At 50.4% G+C, this 15,735-nt stretch overlaps 1 protein-coding gene across 8 annotated transcripts in view; it reads right to left on the reverse strand.

Moving 5' to 3' along the window:
* The window catches only part of SYNDIG1 (synapse differentiation inducing 1), a 191,574-nt gene that overhangs the window by 78,973 nt on the left and 96,866 nt on the right, over positions 1-15,735 (reverse strand). Inside the window, exon 1 of one of the 8 annotated variants that reach the window (XM_039531018.1) lies at positions 9,458-9,476. The exons of 6 other annotated variants lie outside the window; for them this stretch is intronic. The gene's annotated coding sequence lies outside the window, so the exon portion shown is untranslated. Of the gene's footprint in view, positions 1-4,417; positions 4,546-9,457; positions 9,477-15,735 lie in introns of those variants that run through there. One more of the 8 variants, XM_039531016.1, reaches the window with a different exon arrangement.

The raw sequence follows: 15,735 nt of genomic DNA on the forward strand, positions 1-15,735 counted from the left end.
TCTCTCTGAACCGCTGGTGCTGACGGCCATCAGAGACAGGATAAGGGGCCAAATGGACCAGAGTCGCAATCCCTGTGTGCCAGGTACGACATACAGGTCGATTCAGGTCCTCCCACGCTGCCGATGGAGCCAAGACATCGGGTTCCAAGAAAAACAGCAGGGAACGTGCTGGCGTGCGGCGAGCCAGGCAGGGTCTGTGCCCACTGCCTGGCTGGGGCCCATCGCCCAGAATGCTTCACGCAGCGATTGCATGGCGAGTGCTTTCACTTCACTCGCACGCACACCACACAGTCGCTGGATGGAGAACTTCCTGTCCTGGTGAGCACTCCCACATTCCAAAACACTTACAAGTCCAAAAGCAAGGTGAAGTGAAAGCCTCCATTGTGCTTGCCCAGACCTGACAGCAAATGGATTCTTGCTGAGCTCTCGGGGGTTCCTGGCAGGGGCTCATTATCTGTTGAAATTTCAGCCTTTTGGTCTGAGGAAAAGGGGAAGGGCGGGAGGGCAGTTTCCCTTCAAACTGACTGAACAATACCGCCTGAGCGCAAGGGATTACGTCTGTCCCAAGGAGCTAATAGGACTCAGTTCTTCCAGAGATCACCACAAATCTATAGCGTGGGTTCGTGTGTTAATATTTCCATTGAGATCTTCACACTAGCAGTTATTTTTTCACCCATCTCCAAACAATTCTTCATCTAAGGAGGCTGCTGTATATGGATGGAATATGGTGCTGAGGAGTCGTTTCAGGCAGACCTGGCTTTCATTTCACAAAGGGTATGTCTACACCTGCAGCTGGCCCGGGCCAGCGAGGCAGTTTAATTGCAGTGTAGCCATTCTGGCAGCAGGCTGAGCTCTGGGATCCTCTCACCATGCAGGGTCCTAGAGCCCGGGCTCCAGCCTGAGCCCGTGTTACGTTCCTGTGTGTGCCCCACAATTTGACAGAACTGCAGTCAGCAATTCTGTATGTTCAGCCACTGCCAGCTCTAAACCGAACCTCACAGAGCTAGGAAAACCTTAGTTAGCAGCTTTGCTATTGAAATAAAAACATAAAACAAAAAATTATATAAAAAAGTAAATAAATAGCAACCTTGGTTTTTAATGCCCCTAACATATTCTTGAACAAGACATTTTACTTCTCTGAGACTGTTTCCCCATCTACAAAATATGGATAATGCTCAGTTCAGATGTGCGTTGGGAGGCCTCTCTCATAGCTCGTGAGATGATTCTGTGTCTGGGGATTGGTCCTGCTCTGAGCAGGGGGTTGGACTAGATACCTCCTGAGGTCCCTTCCAACCCTGGGATTCTATGATTATTGTTATAACTACAAATACTAAAAATGCTTTAAAATAATAGTTCATTAAAATTTAAAGAATTGGTAACCCACTAAAATCACTAAAGATTGTTTTGTTTGTCTTTGTTTAAAATTAGCTATAAAAAATTAAATTAAAAATATGCTTTAAAGCTGTTCGCGGAGCTTTTCTTTGGGCAAAAAGCTGACATCTAAACTGCCCATCAGCTGGACAAAAAAAAGGGCCCTAAAAACCTGGCTGGTGATCACTCAAAGCCATTTCAAACTGTAAATAACTATTCCTAAAATGCCCTACACCTATCGCGTATGTGTGCTTAAAATCTAACAGCAGTTTTCAATAAAAGCACACTTGCTTGTGTCAATCATTTCTCAGACAGATGAGCTGTGCCCACTATTAATTTATTCCCCATACCGCCTAAAAAACCAAAACCAACCAAACAAAAAGTTAAATTACCACTGCTTTGGGTTCTAAAAAGACCTGGGTAACACCCTGGCATATACACCCCAATTAAATAGCCCTGCAGCCCAAGCCAGCTAGCACAGGCCAGTCGCAGTGTCTAATTGCAGCGTAGCCGTATGGTTAGTGTCAGCGTCATCGGTGCTGCATGGGTCAGCCAGTGGGTTTGAACACAGGACCTACAGACCTGAAAGCAAACGCACCTGCTGCTGGAGCTAAAGGACTGATACACGGGCACAGTCGTAGCCTCATCAACCTCTTATGTGACTCAGCCACTAGAAGAGGCCTAATCCATCTCTTCTAGCTCGTGGGGTTACGTCCAGACACTAGAAATCATCAGGCTAAGAACACTTGTCTCTGGCCCAAACACCGCCTTCTGGGGAGACCTGTTTGCTTCCAGTGCAGCCAGTGTAAATTGCTACTTGAAGTTCACAGGTATCCAGTAAATCAACAGGAGCCCAGATGATCTCTCACTCTCCCAGTCTGATCCAAAGCCCGGAAAAATGTATGGACTTCAACAGGCTTAGAGCAGGCTCTCCAAGACAACCCACCCTACGGGAGGATTTCACTCCTGTGGACTGTCTAGAGACAAAGCTGAATTCAATATCTTTCTAATTAGAGCTTCTTTGCCCTCTGTCTCCATCCCATGTGAACAAGGGGAGCGGGGAAATCCTGTCACGGAGTGACCATGACAAGCAAAATCCCGGTCTTTCGTTCTGGTTTCCTCCAAACAATTCTAGATTTCAAATATTGGCTGTCCCCCTGCCTAGCTGCTGGAGAGGTTTAAAACACTTGTAACTGCTCCTCTGCTGTTCTTTCCACTGGGGATAGAGCAGGAAGATTGTTTACAGTACAAGAAAGCTAGTGTAAATAGGTTCCAACTGCTGCCCACTGCTTGTTTTCATGGCACTAGGACCCTCTTGGTTTAACATGTGAAGGATCCACTTTATTCCCTTGGCTAACAGTTCTGAACTCGCACTGACAGAATTCGCATGAGGGCAGGGTGGGTAAAATTCCACTCTGGTGGATGCCCATGGAGTTGCAGCAGGGATGAATTTGGCCCTAAGCCTGTAGAACTTACTGAGAATATTTAAGCTAGTTTCCAGGTTCATTTAGCTAGGAATCTGAGGGTCAGTTTCACTGAAGGATTATTTTAATCCCTTTTCAATACAACTAACATGAGACAATATTAGGAGTCGTCAGAAACGGTGCCTCATCTTCAATTATTAAAACTCATTTAAATGAATGATGCTCATCATCCTGCAAAACAATGAGCTAATTTTCCCCTCTAGCTCACGCCAGTGTAAAGCAGGAGTCACTCCACCGATGCCATTGCAGTTACACCAGGGTAAAAGCAGCGTGAGTGAAAGGAGAATTGCTTCCTCAGCTCCTAAGTAAAGCTGGTGATTTGAGAGCAGCAATTATGGCAACCTGCATGGAACTTGGAGGGCAAAGCACAGGTTGCAGGAGGGAAGAGTTTGAGGAAAGCACCAGGAAGTCAGTCTGTGTGCACATGGCTGGAGTGCTGGCTGCAGCACCTTCGTAAATAGTTATTTTAGTAAGAGCCAGTTTAGTTTTACAGGCACAAAGTCATCTTATGTTCTCACCCAGAATGCTGTACATGAAACAGTAATGGCAAATGGCACATGGGAGACCCACCTTGGGGTCCATTCTCACTGAGCTTCTGGACAACAAATGTGTCTTTAAGAGATCAGTTTGCCATTTCCCACGCGCCACACCCCACCTCAAATCCTCTCAAAACCTATGTTAAAGGGACATTATCAGGTTGAGACAGCCCTAAAATCGAACCTGTCTTCAATATTTGATATTCTGGTGGGCCTCTGAATTTCATGTTACCCCTTTGCTGTGAGGAAATGAAAAATGCCAACTATTGGTAACACACAAAGCCTCAATATTTCTGTTCAGCTGCTTTGTAAAACCGCCCCTTCCACCTCTGCTGCTGTGGGACTTCCCTTCAAAGGCACGGGGACAGCCATCAGCTGGGGAAACACTCATCGAATACCTGCCGGGGAGCAGCGGGGTAGGTAGCAACAGGATCCCAGAGCGGGCACAGAACTCCCATCCTGATGGCCCTGGAGTCTCATGGATCCCCAGGCTTTGGAGCCTGCTGTACCGGGGGGTAGGAGGAAGAGGACCCCCAGCTCGGCACCAAGGAGACCTTTGCCAAGCTGTTGGAGGCCACCAAGAAGAAGACTCTCAAGGTCATCCTGGACCTGACCCCCAATTACCATGGCCAGATGCCCTGGTTCAGCCAGGAGACCCCCCGCAACAGTGATTTCCAGCCAATGGAGATTTCTTCCCCCTAGATTCTGCCCACGTGTTTTGCTGTGGGAGGAGCCAATCGGGCCGTCAGTTACTGGGCAGTTCTCTAAAGGGACCTCTTGGACATGAGGCCCCAGGCTTGCCTTCTAGGCCAGCAGTTTACTTGGGCATCAGGCTAAACGCATGGACGGACATCGGTGTTGAATATCCCTCCCCTTCAGGAACAGCCAGCCTAGCTCCCTCTAACTTCTTTGATACGAATATTCATTTAACAGGGACTTGATCTTCACTGGGGCCGGGACCCGTGGACCCAGGTCTGCAGCTGGCCCTAAATAACCAGTTTCAACAACAGTATAATAATCATTCACCTCAGCTCTTCCAGAAGGTTCTTCTATATCAGTGGAAACCTCTCCTCCAGCTGGCTCCGGCAAGAAACAAACACAACAGAGCGACGTGTCGCCATGGGCCAAGCAAGTCACACGATGTTTTGCACCAGTCTCATCTTCTCTGCTCAGCAATGGACATCTCTGAGCCTCGGATGGCTTCAGAGGAGTTTCAGGAGCAAGCTGGCCAAAGCACCCCGTGATGGACACCACATGGGGTGGTAGAGAAGCAGCGCGGCCTGTAGTTAAGGCACTGCACTGGGACTCAGCGGATATAGGCTCAAATCCTGGTTCTGCCACAGAATGCCTGCATGACCTTGGGCAAATCACTGACTGCCTCTGTTTCCTGACAATGACATGAGGATAATAAATAACCACTTGCCTGTTCACATGGTAGCCTCCAAAGAGCATCTCTCGCACTGTGTATATACATACAATTCCTAGCACGCTGGGCCCAGACCTTGGCTGGGGCCTCCAGGTGGTACTAAGATACAAGCAATTTCTGACTGAGTACAGTACAGGATTTCTTCCAGAAGCTGCTCTGAATGGTTTTATAATCTGCCTTACATCACCGAATACTCCTCTAGCATCAGTATGTCGTCTCTTCAGGGCCGCCGGGGTGGGAAGTGGGGCAATTTGCCCCAGGGCCCCGCGAGCCCTGGGCCGGCAGCGGTCCGGGTCTTTGGCCTGCATTTCAGCGGCGGTGGGCCCTTCAATTGCTCCAGATCTTCGGCGGCAAGGGGCCCTTCCATGCTGCCGAAGACGCGGAGTGACTGAAGGGCCCCCCGCCACCGAAATGCCCCACAAGCCCTGGCCCGGCGGCAGTCCGTGTCTTCGGCGGTGGGGGCCCTTCAGTCGCTCTGGGTCTTCGGCGGCATTTTGGCGGCGGGGGGCCCTTCAGTGCTGCCGAAGACGTGGAGCGACTGAAGAGGCTCCCGCTGCCGAAATGCCACTAAAGACCCAGACCGCCGCCGGGTGAGTACAAGCGCGCAGCTCTCCCGCTTTGCCCCAGGCCACCTGAATCCTCTGGGCGGCCCTGAGTCTCTTCAGTTATTGACAAAGGTAAGCAAGACAAGGAAAGCACAGAAACATTCTCACATTCTGATTAGTTCTCAGTATCAGACATCATAACCTGGGCTAACCATTGTTCCCTGGATATTCCAGCTTTTCCCATTCCCGTCTCAGACAGAAAAAGTCTTTCTTGTTCTCAGTAGAGCAGAGCGAAATTTTTCCATCAACAATTGCCCTCTGCCCCGTGGCTGGCACCTGACGCGCATTTGTCCACGCACGCAGAGACACCATGTAGAAATGCCGACGGGAAGCCCCACAACTGGGGCATCATTTGGGATAAAATGCGTACGTCAGGCAGTGCCCCAAAATAATGCACAGGGTGGCCGCTGTTGTGACGGTGACCTGAGTGGCTTCTCTAAGGTCGTGTGATCAGGACCCACACCTCTGGGAAGTCACAGCACTCAACAAAGAAAGTCTTGTCTGTGTCAGTAGCACTTGGGAAAATGCAATTTCAAGCCGCCCTTATCTCTGCCTTCAAGTTCAGCTGTCAAATTCCCTGCCTGCTTGCTGTAGGCACTAATACTGGCCAGATAACACCCAGCTCCAGGAGCCGGAGTCTCATCCTGGGTTGTTATTTACAACAGCGCAAGTGGGAGTAAAACGCTTGCCAGCTCATCTGGCAGAGTGTTACACACACGTTGGATTTGCTCCGCACAGCTGTGAGTGGGGACACAACGCAGTGGAGAGTTGGGCCACTTACAGCAATGGCAAAATCAGTGACATTATCCTCGGGAAAGCACCCAGGCTAATCCTGCCTCCATGACCAGAGGGACAGCAGCTTCCTGGGTCCTGTCCACACATGGCTAGGGAGGGCTCAGAGAAGCAGCGGGGCTGGAGAATCTGGCAGTGCACCAAGCGGCCTAAATTTCCAAAGTGACTAGTTAGTCTGAGGACCCAACCTGAAACAGCATAAAGGGCCCTGACAGAGGCAGGGTATTCAGAACTTTCTGAAAACCAGAGCCCTTAAGGGTCTTAAGCTGGCCACTCCACACCTGAGACAGCCAAAAATCACTTGGCACTTTTGGAAATGAAAGCCATCCTCCAATTCTTCGCCCATCCCAGGGGAGAAAAGAGGTGTGGGGCTGGGGAACACAGAGCAAAATTCTCCTAAGTGCCTAAGGGCCAGATTTTTAAGGGCATTTTAGGCACCTATCTCCCCTTGAGTCAATTGAAATATGGACCTACGTGACTTAGGAGCCAAGTAACATTTTCAAATGTGACTTAGGCACTTTGGCACCTACATCTCATTGAAAGCCAATGGGATTTTGGCTGTAAGTGCCTAAATCTTGGGACTTAGACTCCTCAGTCACTTAGCAGAGGGGTAGCTGTGTTAGTCTGTATCCACAAAAACAACGAGGAGTCCGGGGCACCTTAAAGACTAACAGATGGTTAGTTTTTAAGGTGCCCCTGGACTCCTCGTTGTTTCAGTCACATAGGTGATTTGGGAAAAAAAAGGCAAACAATGACCACTCTAGATGCTATGGTGACCATGGAGGGTATGTCTACACTACGGCAGCACAGCAATGGCATTAGAGCACCATAACGTAAACACTTCCTACCTCGACCAAAGGGGTGTTTCCATCAACATCGTTCATCCACCTCTCAGGCAGTAACTGGGTCAACAGAAGAATTCTGCCATCAACAGAGCCGTGTCTTTCCCTTGGGTTAGGTTGACCTAACTACGTTGCTTACAGCATGAGATTTTTCACAGCCGTGAATGGCGTACCCAGGCTGATCTCATTTAACTGCAGAGCAGAGGCCAAGTTCGGTCTCCAGCTAGAGATGCCACACCAGAAGTTCCAGACCTTAAAGGCGAAGTAACAATACATTTCTTAAGGCACCACTCTCCCAAGAGCGTTTTGCCATTGATTTCAATATGCCCAGGGCAGAGCTAACAATTAACTGGCTGGTGGCCACCCATTCGAATTACGATCCTAAACCAACAGGCATTTTCTTAAACAGGCAGTATCATTTGGTTGGTCCACTCTGAAATCTGTGTCTGAAATTACTGCAAGGATGAGAAAATGAACCATATTTCCACTCAGCATTCCTACAGTAATAGGGCTAATGCATTCCCCTAATTCAGAGGTGATTCTCAAGGAATCATGCATCTCACATAGCTCAGAAAAAGTCACTGGATGGTCAACCAGGAAATGCCGTACACTCTAGGAAAACTGCTTATGCCTCGTGCCATAATCTGTAGCTGCTTAACCACGCACCACCCATAACAGGAAGCTGACCCGATGCTCTGAGCACAGACTGGGCGAGATGCTTGCCTCTCTTTATTTGAATACAGCAACAACAAAAGAATAAAAAGGTGTCACTGATTTCTTTTGAGGGGAAATTCCTGAACTGCGAGCCACTAAGCTTTAATCAATAATCAACTTGAATGCCAACAAATTTTGTTGTGCAGTAGAAAACAAGGTCAATAGATACCAAGGGACTCAGAGTTATCTATACATTTCTCAGCAGTAAAGCAGCAAGGATGAGCCCTCAGCAGACAGTCTGATTCCAAGCCCTCACAAGTCCTTTGTATTTCTGAGCCACAGGTTTACCAGAGTGAAACCAGATGTATATCAGAAGCATGTGATGACAAGCATTACGCAGCACCGACCATGGCACTCGCCCTTCCTGTTATGCACGTGCAAACAGAGTTACAGACAATTTTCTTAGCTGTGCCTGTGTGTGTGTGTGTCCCTTTGTGAAGTCGGAGTCTGGCTGTCAGGTCTAGCCCCCACCCTGTATTAGTCCATTGTTCAAAAGAGCCTTATGTGAAATTATGAACATTCTCAGCCTATTCATACAGCTGGTTGGGAATTTTTTTTCACAAATTGCTTTTTCATCAAAAAATGCTGATTCACAAACAATTTTGGTTTTGATGATACAGGGCCAGTTTGCACAGATCTCCAGACTCTAAACAATGTTGAAAAAAAAGTTACTAAATTGTTGAAATACTTTGTTTTGTTCAAAACAAAAATGCCAGGTTTCTGGTTCACAGTGACTTTTCATTTAGAAATTTAAGCTAATGAGTGGGGAAAAAAAGTCAAACACTTGAAAATTATTGAAACAAAACATTTTAACTGAAAAAAATTGGGTTTTGAATGAATATTTTCAAGATTTTTGACTTTTTCCATCTGTAAATTATCTATTTTAAGGATGTGATTTTCAGAAGCACTCATTGTTGGCCTAACCCTCCTCCCGCTGAAGTTGATGGGAGTTTTACCATGGATTTCGCTGGAGCAGAACTCAGCCAGTGCTGAGCACTTCTGAAAACCCTCACCACAATAAATAATCCACAACATAGATTTGGTTCTTCTGTGGGGTTTATTAATCAATTAGGATTGTGTTCCCTGGAATATGGAGTGCATCCCTGAAGGACCAGCTACAGCAACACAAATAGGCCTCTCAACTGTTCTCCAGAAACTCAGCTTTCATTTACAAAAAAAGCAAGTCTCTAGCTGTTGTGGTTGTGAAAAAACCTTGAGAACGTAGCCTGAATGTAACCAATGCAGGTGTCTGCCTGAGTTTGCAGAGAGCCAGAAACAATCTTGCTCAGAAGCATGAACTGCACCACTGATTTCAATGGGTCTTAGTAATTACGTTACATTAACTATTTCATGGCTCAGTGAGCATGTGAGGGCTCGTCTATCGGGGGAAATTCAGGGGCTTAATTATACCGAGATAGTTATACTGGCATATCTCCCCCTGTGGGCAAGCTTCTTTCAATGTAAGAGAGCCTTTTTCCAGTTTAGCATATGTCACTTTGAAAGCAATATAAACTCAACTCTCTTATTCTGGAGTAAGAGCGTCACACGGGTCATTAGACTGGTAAAACGACAGTGGTACAATTCGTGTGGGCAAGCCCTAAGAAAGGGGAAGATGTGTCCTATTACCAACCTCAGCCCAGGCCACCCACACTTTCGGCAAGGGGCACAATGGGTTTCATTTGCCAACCTTCTGGAAGCTGGGTCCTCCAGCAGGACATCGCTGCGTTAGGGATGGGAACGCTGCTGCTAGTCGTTTCTGCACCTCTCCGATGAAAGCCGAGTTTCCTCTTTAAAACTAGAATCAGAGTTCGCTTCTGAAACGCGCACACTTGAATCAGGGTCTGAGCCGGGATGGAAATAAGGGTCAAAATGCAAAGCTAAGGGGAGTGCTTGGGTATGAAATAAGAAGCGCCTACGCTGGGCCTTCACTTGGGCTTTAACACTGCCACCGTGTGTGCCGCAAAGTGGCTTTTATTTCAGCCGGATGTGCCACCTGGAGTTACCAGACTGACTTCTGCCAAAGTGCAGGTCAGGGAGGGTTTTAAAATTCTCACTCGCTGGGCCAGGGACAGTCATTTCCTCAGTGTCCACACAACGCCGAGCCCTGGCTGGCCTCTCCCTGCTGCTACAATATAAACACCACCACCACCAAGAACTCGTTCCCTTGTTAAAAACGTATCACTTTCCATTCAGCTCCTCGCAGCCCTGACCCCACGCAGCCAGCAACCCGCCGGGATGTCAGAGCTCTGAAGATCTCTTTATTTGCCCTTTTATCCTGTCTCCCCATGAGACCAGCTGATCCTCCTTCAGCAGGCGTGTTTCACCCCAGTGCTCCTCCTTTGGTTGTTCCTGCTCCCAATGTTAAACTCCCCACTGAGCTTGACGGGAGCAGGATCAGACCCTCCCTGAGCTAGGGGGTAGTGAACATGGGCCTTTTGCACGGCACATGCTCCCCGTGCAGGATTCACAGCTGCTTCTGATGGCACAAGAGCGCAGAATCAAGCCGGGATGGTCAGCTTGGATCCGCTGCAGGGCAGGTCGCTGGGCTACTGACAGGCGGGGCTGAGCCTTGCCTGCACTTCTAATGCTCAGTAACTGCTTGGTTGGATGCTAAAGCTGGAGGCAGTTTGATGTGCTTGATTTTGTGATGCCGTTAGAAACACACGTACGGTCCGGCCGGCGTACATCAGTACAACTCCACTGCCATCCAGGGACCCCTTAGCGACCCCTCTAGCTGCCTGAGGGGGGACTTCAATGCACCTATGCTGATTTGCACCAATTGGGGATCTGGCCCCATTAATTTCAGCATTTCTACTCCGGTGGAAACTGCCTGGGGCTCGGGTTCCTGGTGTAGAATTGCATTCACTCCGGAGAACGGAAGCCAACAGCAGTACACGAGCACTGCAACTAATTTATCATTGACATTGGCTCCTCTGATCTAGAAAGCTTCCCTCCCTCCCCCCTACCCCCCTCCTCAGGGGAGTTCACTGCCAGGATCACATACTCACGGCTCACTCGCAGGGCCGAAAACGCTCCTTGCCCAAGTTCCCAGGCCAAGCTGTAGCGCAGAATATTTTGGCTGGCCAGAGAGCTCAGCAGGCAGCACTCTCCCTGCAGGAGATGCTTCCTGTACATACAGCCTGGAGCTGCTAAGAGAATGGTCCTTCCCTGGAGCCCTAGCGAAGCATCAGCAGGTCGCTGTTCCCGGTAATTAACACTGCCCTTCAGAGCGAGTCACTTCTGCCCATTGAGGATGGAGGTGGAGGGAGGCTCAGCGGTCACGTCGCCCTCCCCGTCAGCACCCGGCCCGGGGAAGCTACTGACCCAACCAGCGGCGCAAGTGGGGTGATGAGTCCCGGTCCCGGGCTGCCTGGGGCGCGCTGCGCTATGCTAAGAGAGTGGACAGGCTACATCAACCCAGGCTCAGCAACCTCCCCACACACATCTGGCAGCATCCCTCACATCTGGCAGCGTCCCTCATCCGAACCTGCAGCCGCCGGCCAGGTGAGGCCCAGGCCTCTCACTCACCACACGGGGCCCGGCTCTGCGAGGCTGATGAATGGAGCCGATGAGGCCAAATAGCTTTTGGCTTGTGACTGCAAAGCGTGTCTTCCCCCAGCGCTCCCCAGGGGACAGCGGGGGTGCTCACGAGTGCTCAGCTGGCTGTTCAGAGCTGCTTCCTGTTCGGAATTCAGGCCGAACTGCTGCGTTTTGTCTTGATTTTATTGGTATTTGTATGACAGTAAAACCTAGGGGCCCAACTGCGAGTGGGGCCCACGTGCTAAGCCCTCGACAGACCCATGACTAGGGCCAGTCGCTGGCGGAACGAGCTGGCACCAGGTGGGAGAAGGGGTCACCCGGAGCCCGAGCCCACCTCACCCGCGGCCCTGTCCAGGGTCTCACACACAAGACCCACCTGCCTCCCCTCTTCAGTCTGGGCAACAGCGATGCGTGTCCCGCTTGCAGCTCTCTCCTTCCCCAAGCTGAGCGCGTGCAGAGCAGACCAGCCCAGGCACAGGAGCCTCATGCATGCAGCCCCATTGAAGGGTGCAGTAAGACCCGTGTCTAACCAAGGCAGAACCCCATTAAACAGAGCTGGAATCAGTCCAGCATCGCTACCCCTGGCTTCTCCCTGCGGTATGGCCCAGCCCTGTGTCTGACAGAGGGGCAGCACTACAGAGACCATATGCCCAGAAGAGAAGGGAGTGGGAGCGCCCTACCTCAGTCTCTAGGCTCCAGCTCGCAGGCTTTACGCTCTGCCTCTTAACAATCAAGCCACACTGCAACAGCGGCAGCTGGTGCTGCTAAGTTTGCAAGGCTCTAAAGATGCTACACAGCCTACTCTGGCTTGGCTGAGAAATTAAACTGCCATTTGCTTTTCCAGCACAGGTAACTAACTCTGACCTGCCTGCTGTAGCCGAAAGCCCAGCCCCATCCATGGCAGACCTCTGATCAGAGCCTGAAGAGAGACATTCCAATGGAGGCTCAGGTACATTCAGAAAGGTGCCTCCCTGGTGTCCCCCCACCCCAAGGTTATTGCCATCGGCTAGGCCCATCCTTCTCTTCACTGATGGGCAGCTCAGTCCTACTGCTCTGCTCACGCCTCCCCTTCTCCGATCCCTCCCTCAGAGACTGTGTGGGTCTCTTAGCTCCGCCACCGGCCTCTCTCCTCACTCACACACTCCGCAGAGGTGTTAGTGGGATGCGCTTTGGAGAAGAGGGATTCTTGTTCTTTGGGGAAACACACATACGCTCACTTTATACGCTGGAGCCTTCCCCGTTGGCCTCGCTGAGAGCCCCACTTAGGTCTCTACACTGGACTTTGCCCCCCCAGAGATCTCCTCCTTTATTCACTGTTAGCAGATTTCCATACTGGAGGCAGGCACGAGGCACTGACGTATCTGAAACCCGGCAGGACACTCGTCCTTCGCCCAAAGAAGCCTGTGCACAGGACGGCCACGAACACCAGAGTCTTCCCGCAGAAAGGAACCTCGCAGTCAGCAGCTGAGGTCACTTAGCCAAGCAGAAGGAAAGCAAACTGCCCTGCCTTGCACTTTTGGAGCCTGCAGATACATCTGTTCTCTGGTGTGGATAATTGAATTCTTAATTGTAGGGAAGGGCACAGTGCTGCGCTCATTCAATGCAGTAGAAATCCAAAGTGACTTCACTGGCTCCTCGGCGCCTAATTAAGAATTCATCGAAAACAGGTCAAATGACGTAGAAAAATTCTACCCTGGTCCCAGATTTCACCTCACACATTCAAGGCCAGTCTGACCCTTGCTGTAGATTTTAGCAAGGGCCAGAACTGGGCATTCAATGAAAATTCAGTTGTAACCTTAACTCTGTGGCGTCACAATGCCCAGGACTTCTCAGCATCACTGAGGGATAAATTCAGATCACGGTTACACTGACGCAGGGCCCAGAATAACTCCGGTGACTTCCTTCTACTGTAGTCCAGGCTTTATAGTGTACCCACCACTGTAGTATTCGAGCAGCTTAAAGGAGGCAGTGTGGCCCAGTGGCTAGGGCACTGGATGAGGTCTCAGGAGACCTGGTTTCTACTCCTGGCTCTGCCAGTAGCCGGCTGAGTGACTGGGAGCAAGTCACGTCACTGTCCCGTGCCTCAGTTTCCCCATCTGTAAAATGGGGATAATAATACTGACCTGCTTTGCAAAGCACTTCAAGATTTACTGATGAGAAGTGCTAGATAAGAGCCATATAGTAGCAGCAGTGGGACTACCCTGCACTTACATTGTTCCACTGGAGATGGACTTCCCTCCTGAGATCTTGGGGGGTGAGTTACCAGGGCTTCTCTCCTCTCTAGCTATTATTGTGATCTGTGTTACAATAGCACCTCTGAGATCAGGGCGCACAGTGCTATACTCTGTACAAACACACAGGAAAAAATCAGTCCCTGCAACGAAGACCTTACAGTCTAAACACACAAGACAAAGGATGGGAGAAAAGAATTTCTTTTAACTGCCATCTTGCAGATGGGGAAATGAGCCAGAGATAGACTGAGGCCCAGGTCCTCAGAGATATTTGGGTGCCTACCACCCACTGCCATGAATAGAAGTTAACGCCACATGCTATCAAGCGTCTCCCCCTTGGTCTCTTCTAGAAGAAGCGGGTAGGGAAGCTTAGAATTGAAAGCAGGCCTACTGGCTTTCAGGCCAATACTTTCATCACAAGCTCCTCCTGCCTCCCAGACGTAAACAGTATCAGTGGTCCTTGTTCATCGCCTGCCTCATCACCATTAATGGGCAATTTGCCGTAGGCAGCATGGTAAAGCAGACCCTGTTAGAGATAGGAACCAGTATCCCAAGGGGCCAGCAGTCTGATTGCTCTCCCCTGAGGTGGTCGGGGCAGTTCCCCATCGTACAGGATCAGCTGTGACCTCGCACAATCTATTTAACCAGCATGAACCCTGAACCCTGAACCGATGAGGCTGAGAATTCTCCAGGGTAATCACGTCTGTGGTAACCACGCGACCAGACGCTTAGGCTGATTGACAAGGCATTTAAATGAATGATGCCATATCAGACCACACCCCGAGCAAGATCACAGTTTGCTTCAGAGATAACATATACGGCAGGTCAACCGCAAGCCGACAGACAGAGACCAATTTAATAGGCAAGGTACCTTCCAGCTCTACCCCAACTGGTGCTCTAGGGGTGCATGGGAAATGAGACCTGCCATTGCACTGCAGCTGGCCTCACGCCTTGCGCATGACTGCCGGGCTCACTCCTGTGAACTCCTTCTACCGAGAGTCTCCAACTTGACATGATTTTCTCAATTACATTTTCCAAAGTAGCCTAGAGAGGCAAATCCACTGTCACTTGTAACAGAGCCAGCCCACGGAGCAGGCCAAGGTTTCTAGAAACTGGATTGGGACCAAGGAGACCTGGATTCTATTCATCTCCCTGCCACGGACCTGCTCTGTGACCTTCACCCAGTTATTTAACACCTCTGTGCCTCAGTTTCCCCTCCCACCCCCCGTTTCTGTCTTGTCTATTTTGACTGTAAGCTCTTCAGCATGAGGCCTGCATATGTTCAGAGCTTAGCACAACCCTGATCTCAGCTGGGGCCGCTCGGGTCTACCAGGTAAGGACAGAGCAGAGGATGGGAAGCACCAATGGGGAAACAGAGAGACAATTTAGAATTAATGCGGTAAAATAGCTAATATCAGCCTATCGGGGCAGGAGGGTTAGATTAAGCTGACACCGTCAGGGCAATAAAACAGAGCTTGCTCTGTCAGGTTTTTAAGCAATCACGGAGCCAGGAAGAGCCAGTGGTGCCAACGTGCCATGCAACAGTAACTGGACGGGGGCTGGGCTGGGACTGGAGTGGGACAGGAGCATGGGACACAGACGGAAGAAACCAAAGTCAGGTTGGGTGGGGCTCGGGCCCAATCTCTACGCCACAGGTAAACGCGCTCAGGGCGGGTCCCAAGCCCATTGAAATCAATGAGAGGCTTCCCATGGATCCCGCTGGGCCTGGGATCAGCCTTTACGGACACGTTTTAGCTCCTATACTGAGCACGGGTAACGGGCCCTAGAAAGCCTAGTGGAGCTGAATCAAACCCAGCGCTACGGCAGGGCCAGCCTAGCAGACCCCACCAGGAGAGCACCTTCCCCTGCCGGCATGGCCAGACGGGCTGAAAATCGGGTGGGTTCCCGGCTCGGGGCATGGAAATAGAGAGGGGCTAGTACCCACCTGGCCCTGACTCCGCTGAGAACTCTGGATGGCGGTGGAGAGTCACCTGCGGGCCCCCACCCAGCAAGGTGCTTAAGCAGGTGTGTCGCTTTAAGCACATGAGCAGGCCCAGGCTTTGCTGGATGATGGTGGGTGGCACTGTCAGGAGCACAGCGCACATCGTCCTCCCCCTGCAAACCAGTGGGAAACCCACAGAAAAGCGATGCTATCTTAGGGCTGCACCAGCTTTTGGGTGCAGGGTGCAACCCC

The sequence above is a fragment of the Mauremys reevesii genome, linkage group 3, assembly GCF_016161935.1.
Source record: "Mauremys reevesii isolate NIE-2019 linkage group 3, ASM1616193v1, whole genome shotgun sequence".
NCBI lineage: Eukaryota > Metazoa > Chordata > Testudines > Geoemydidae > Mauremys > Mauremys reevesii.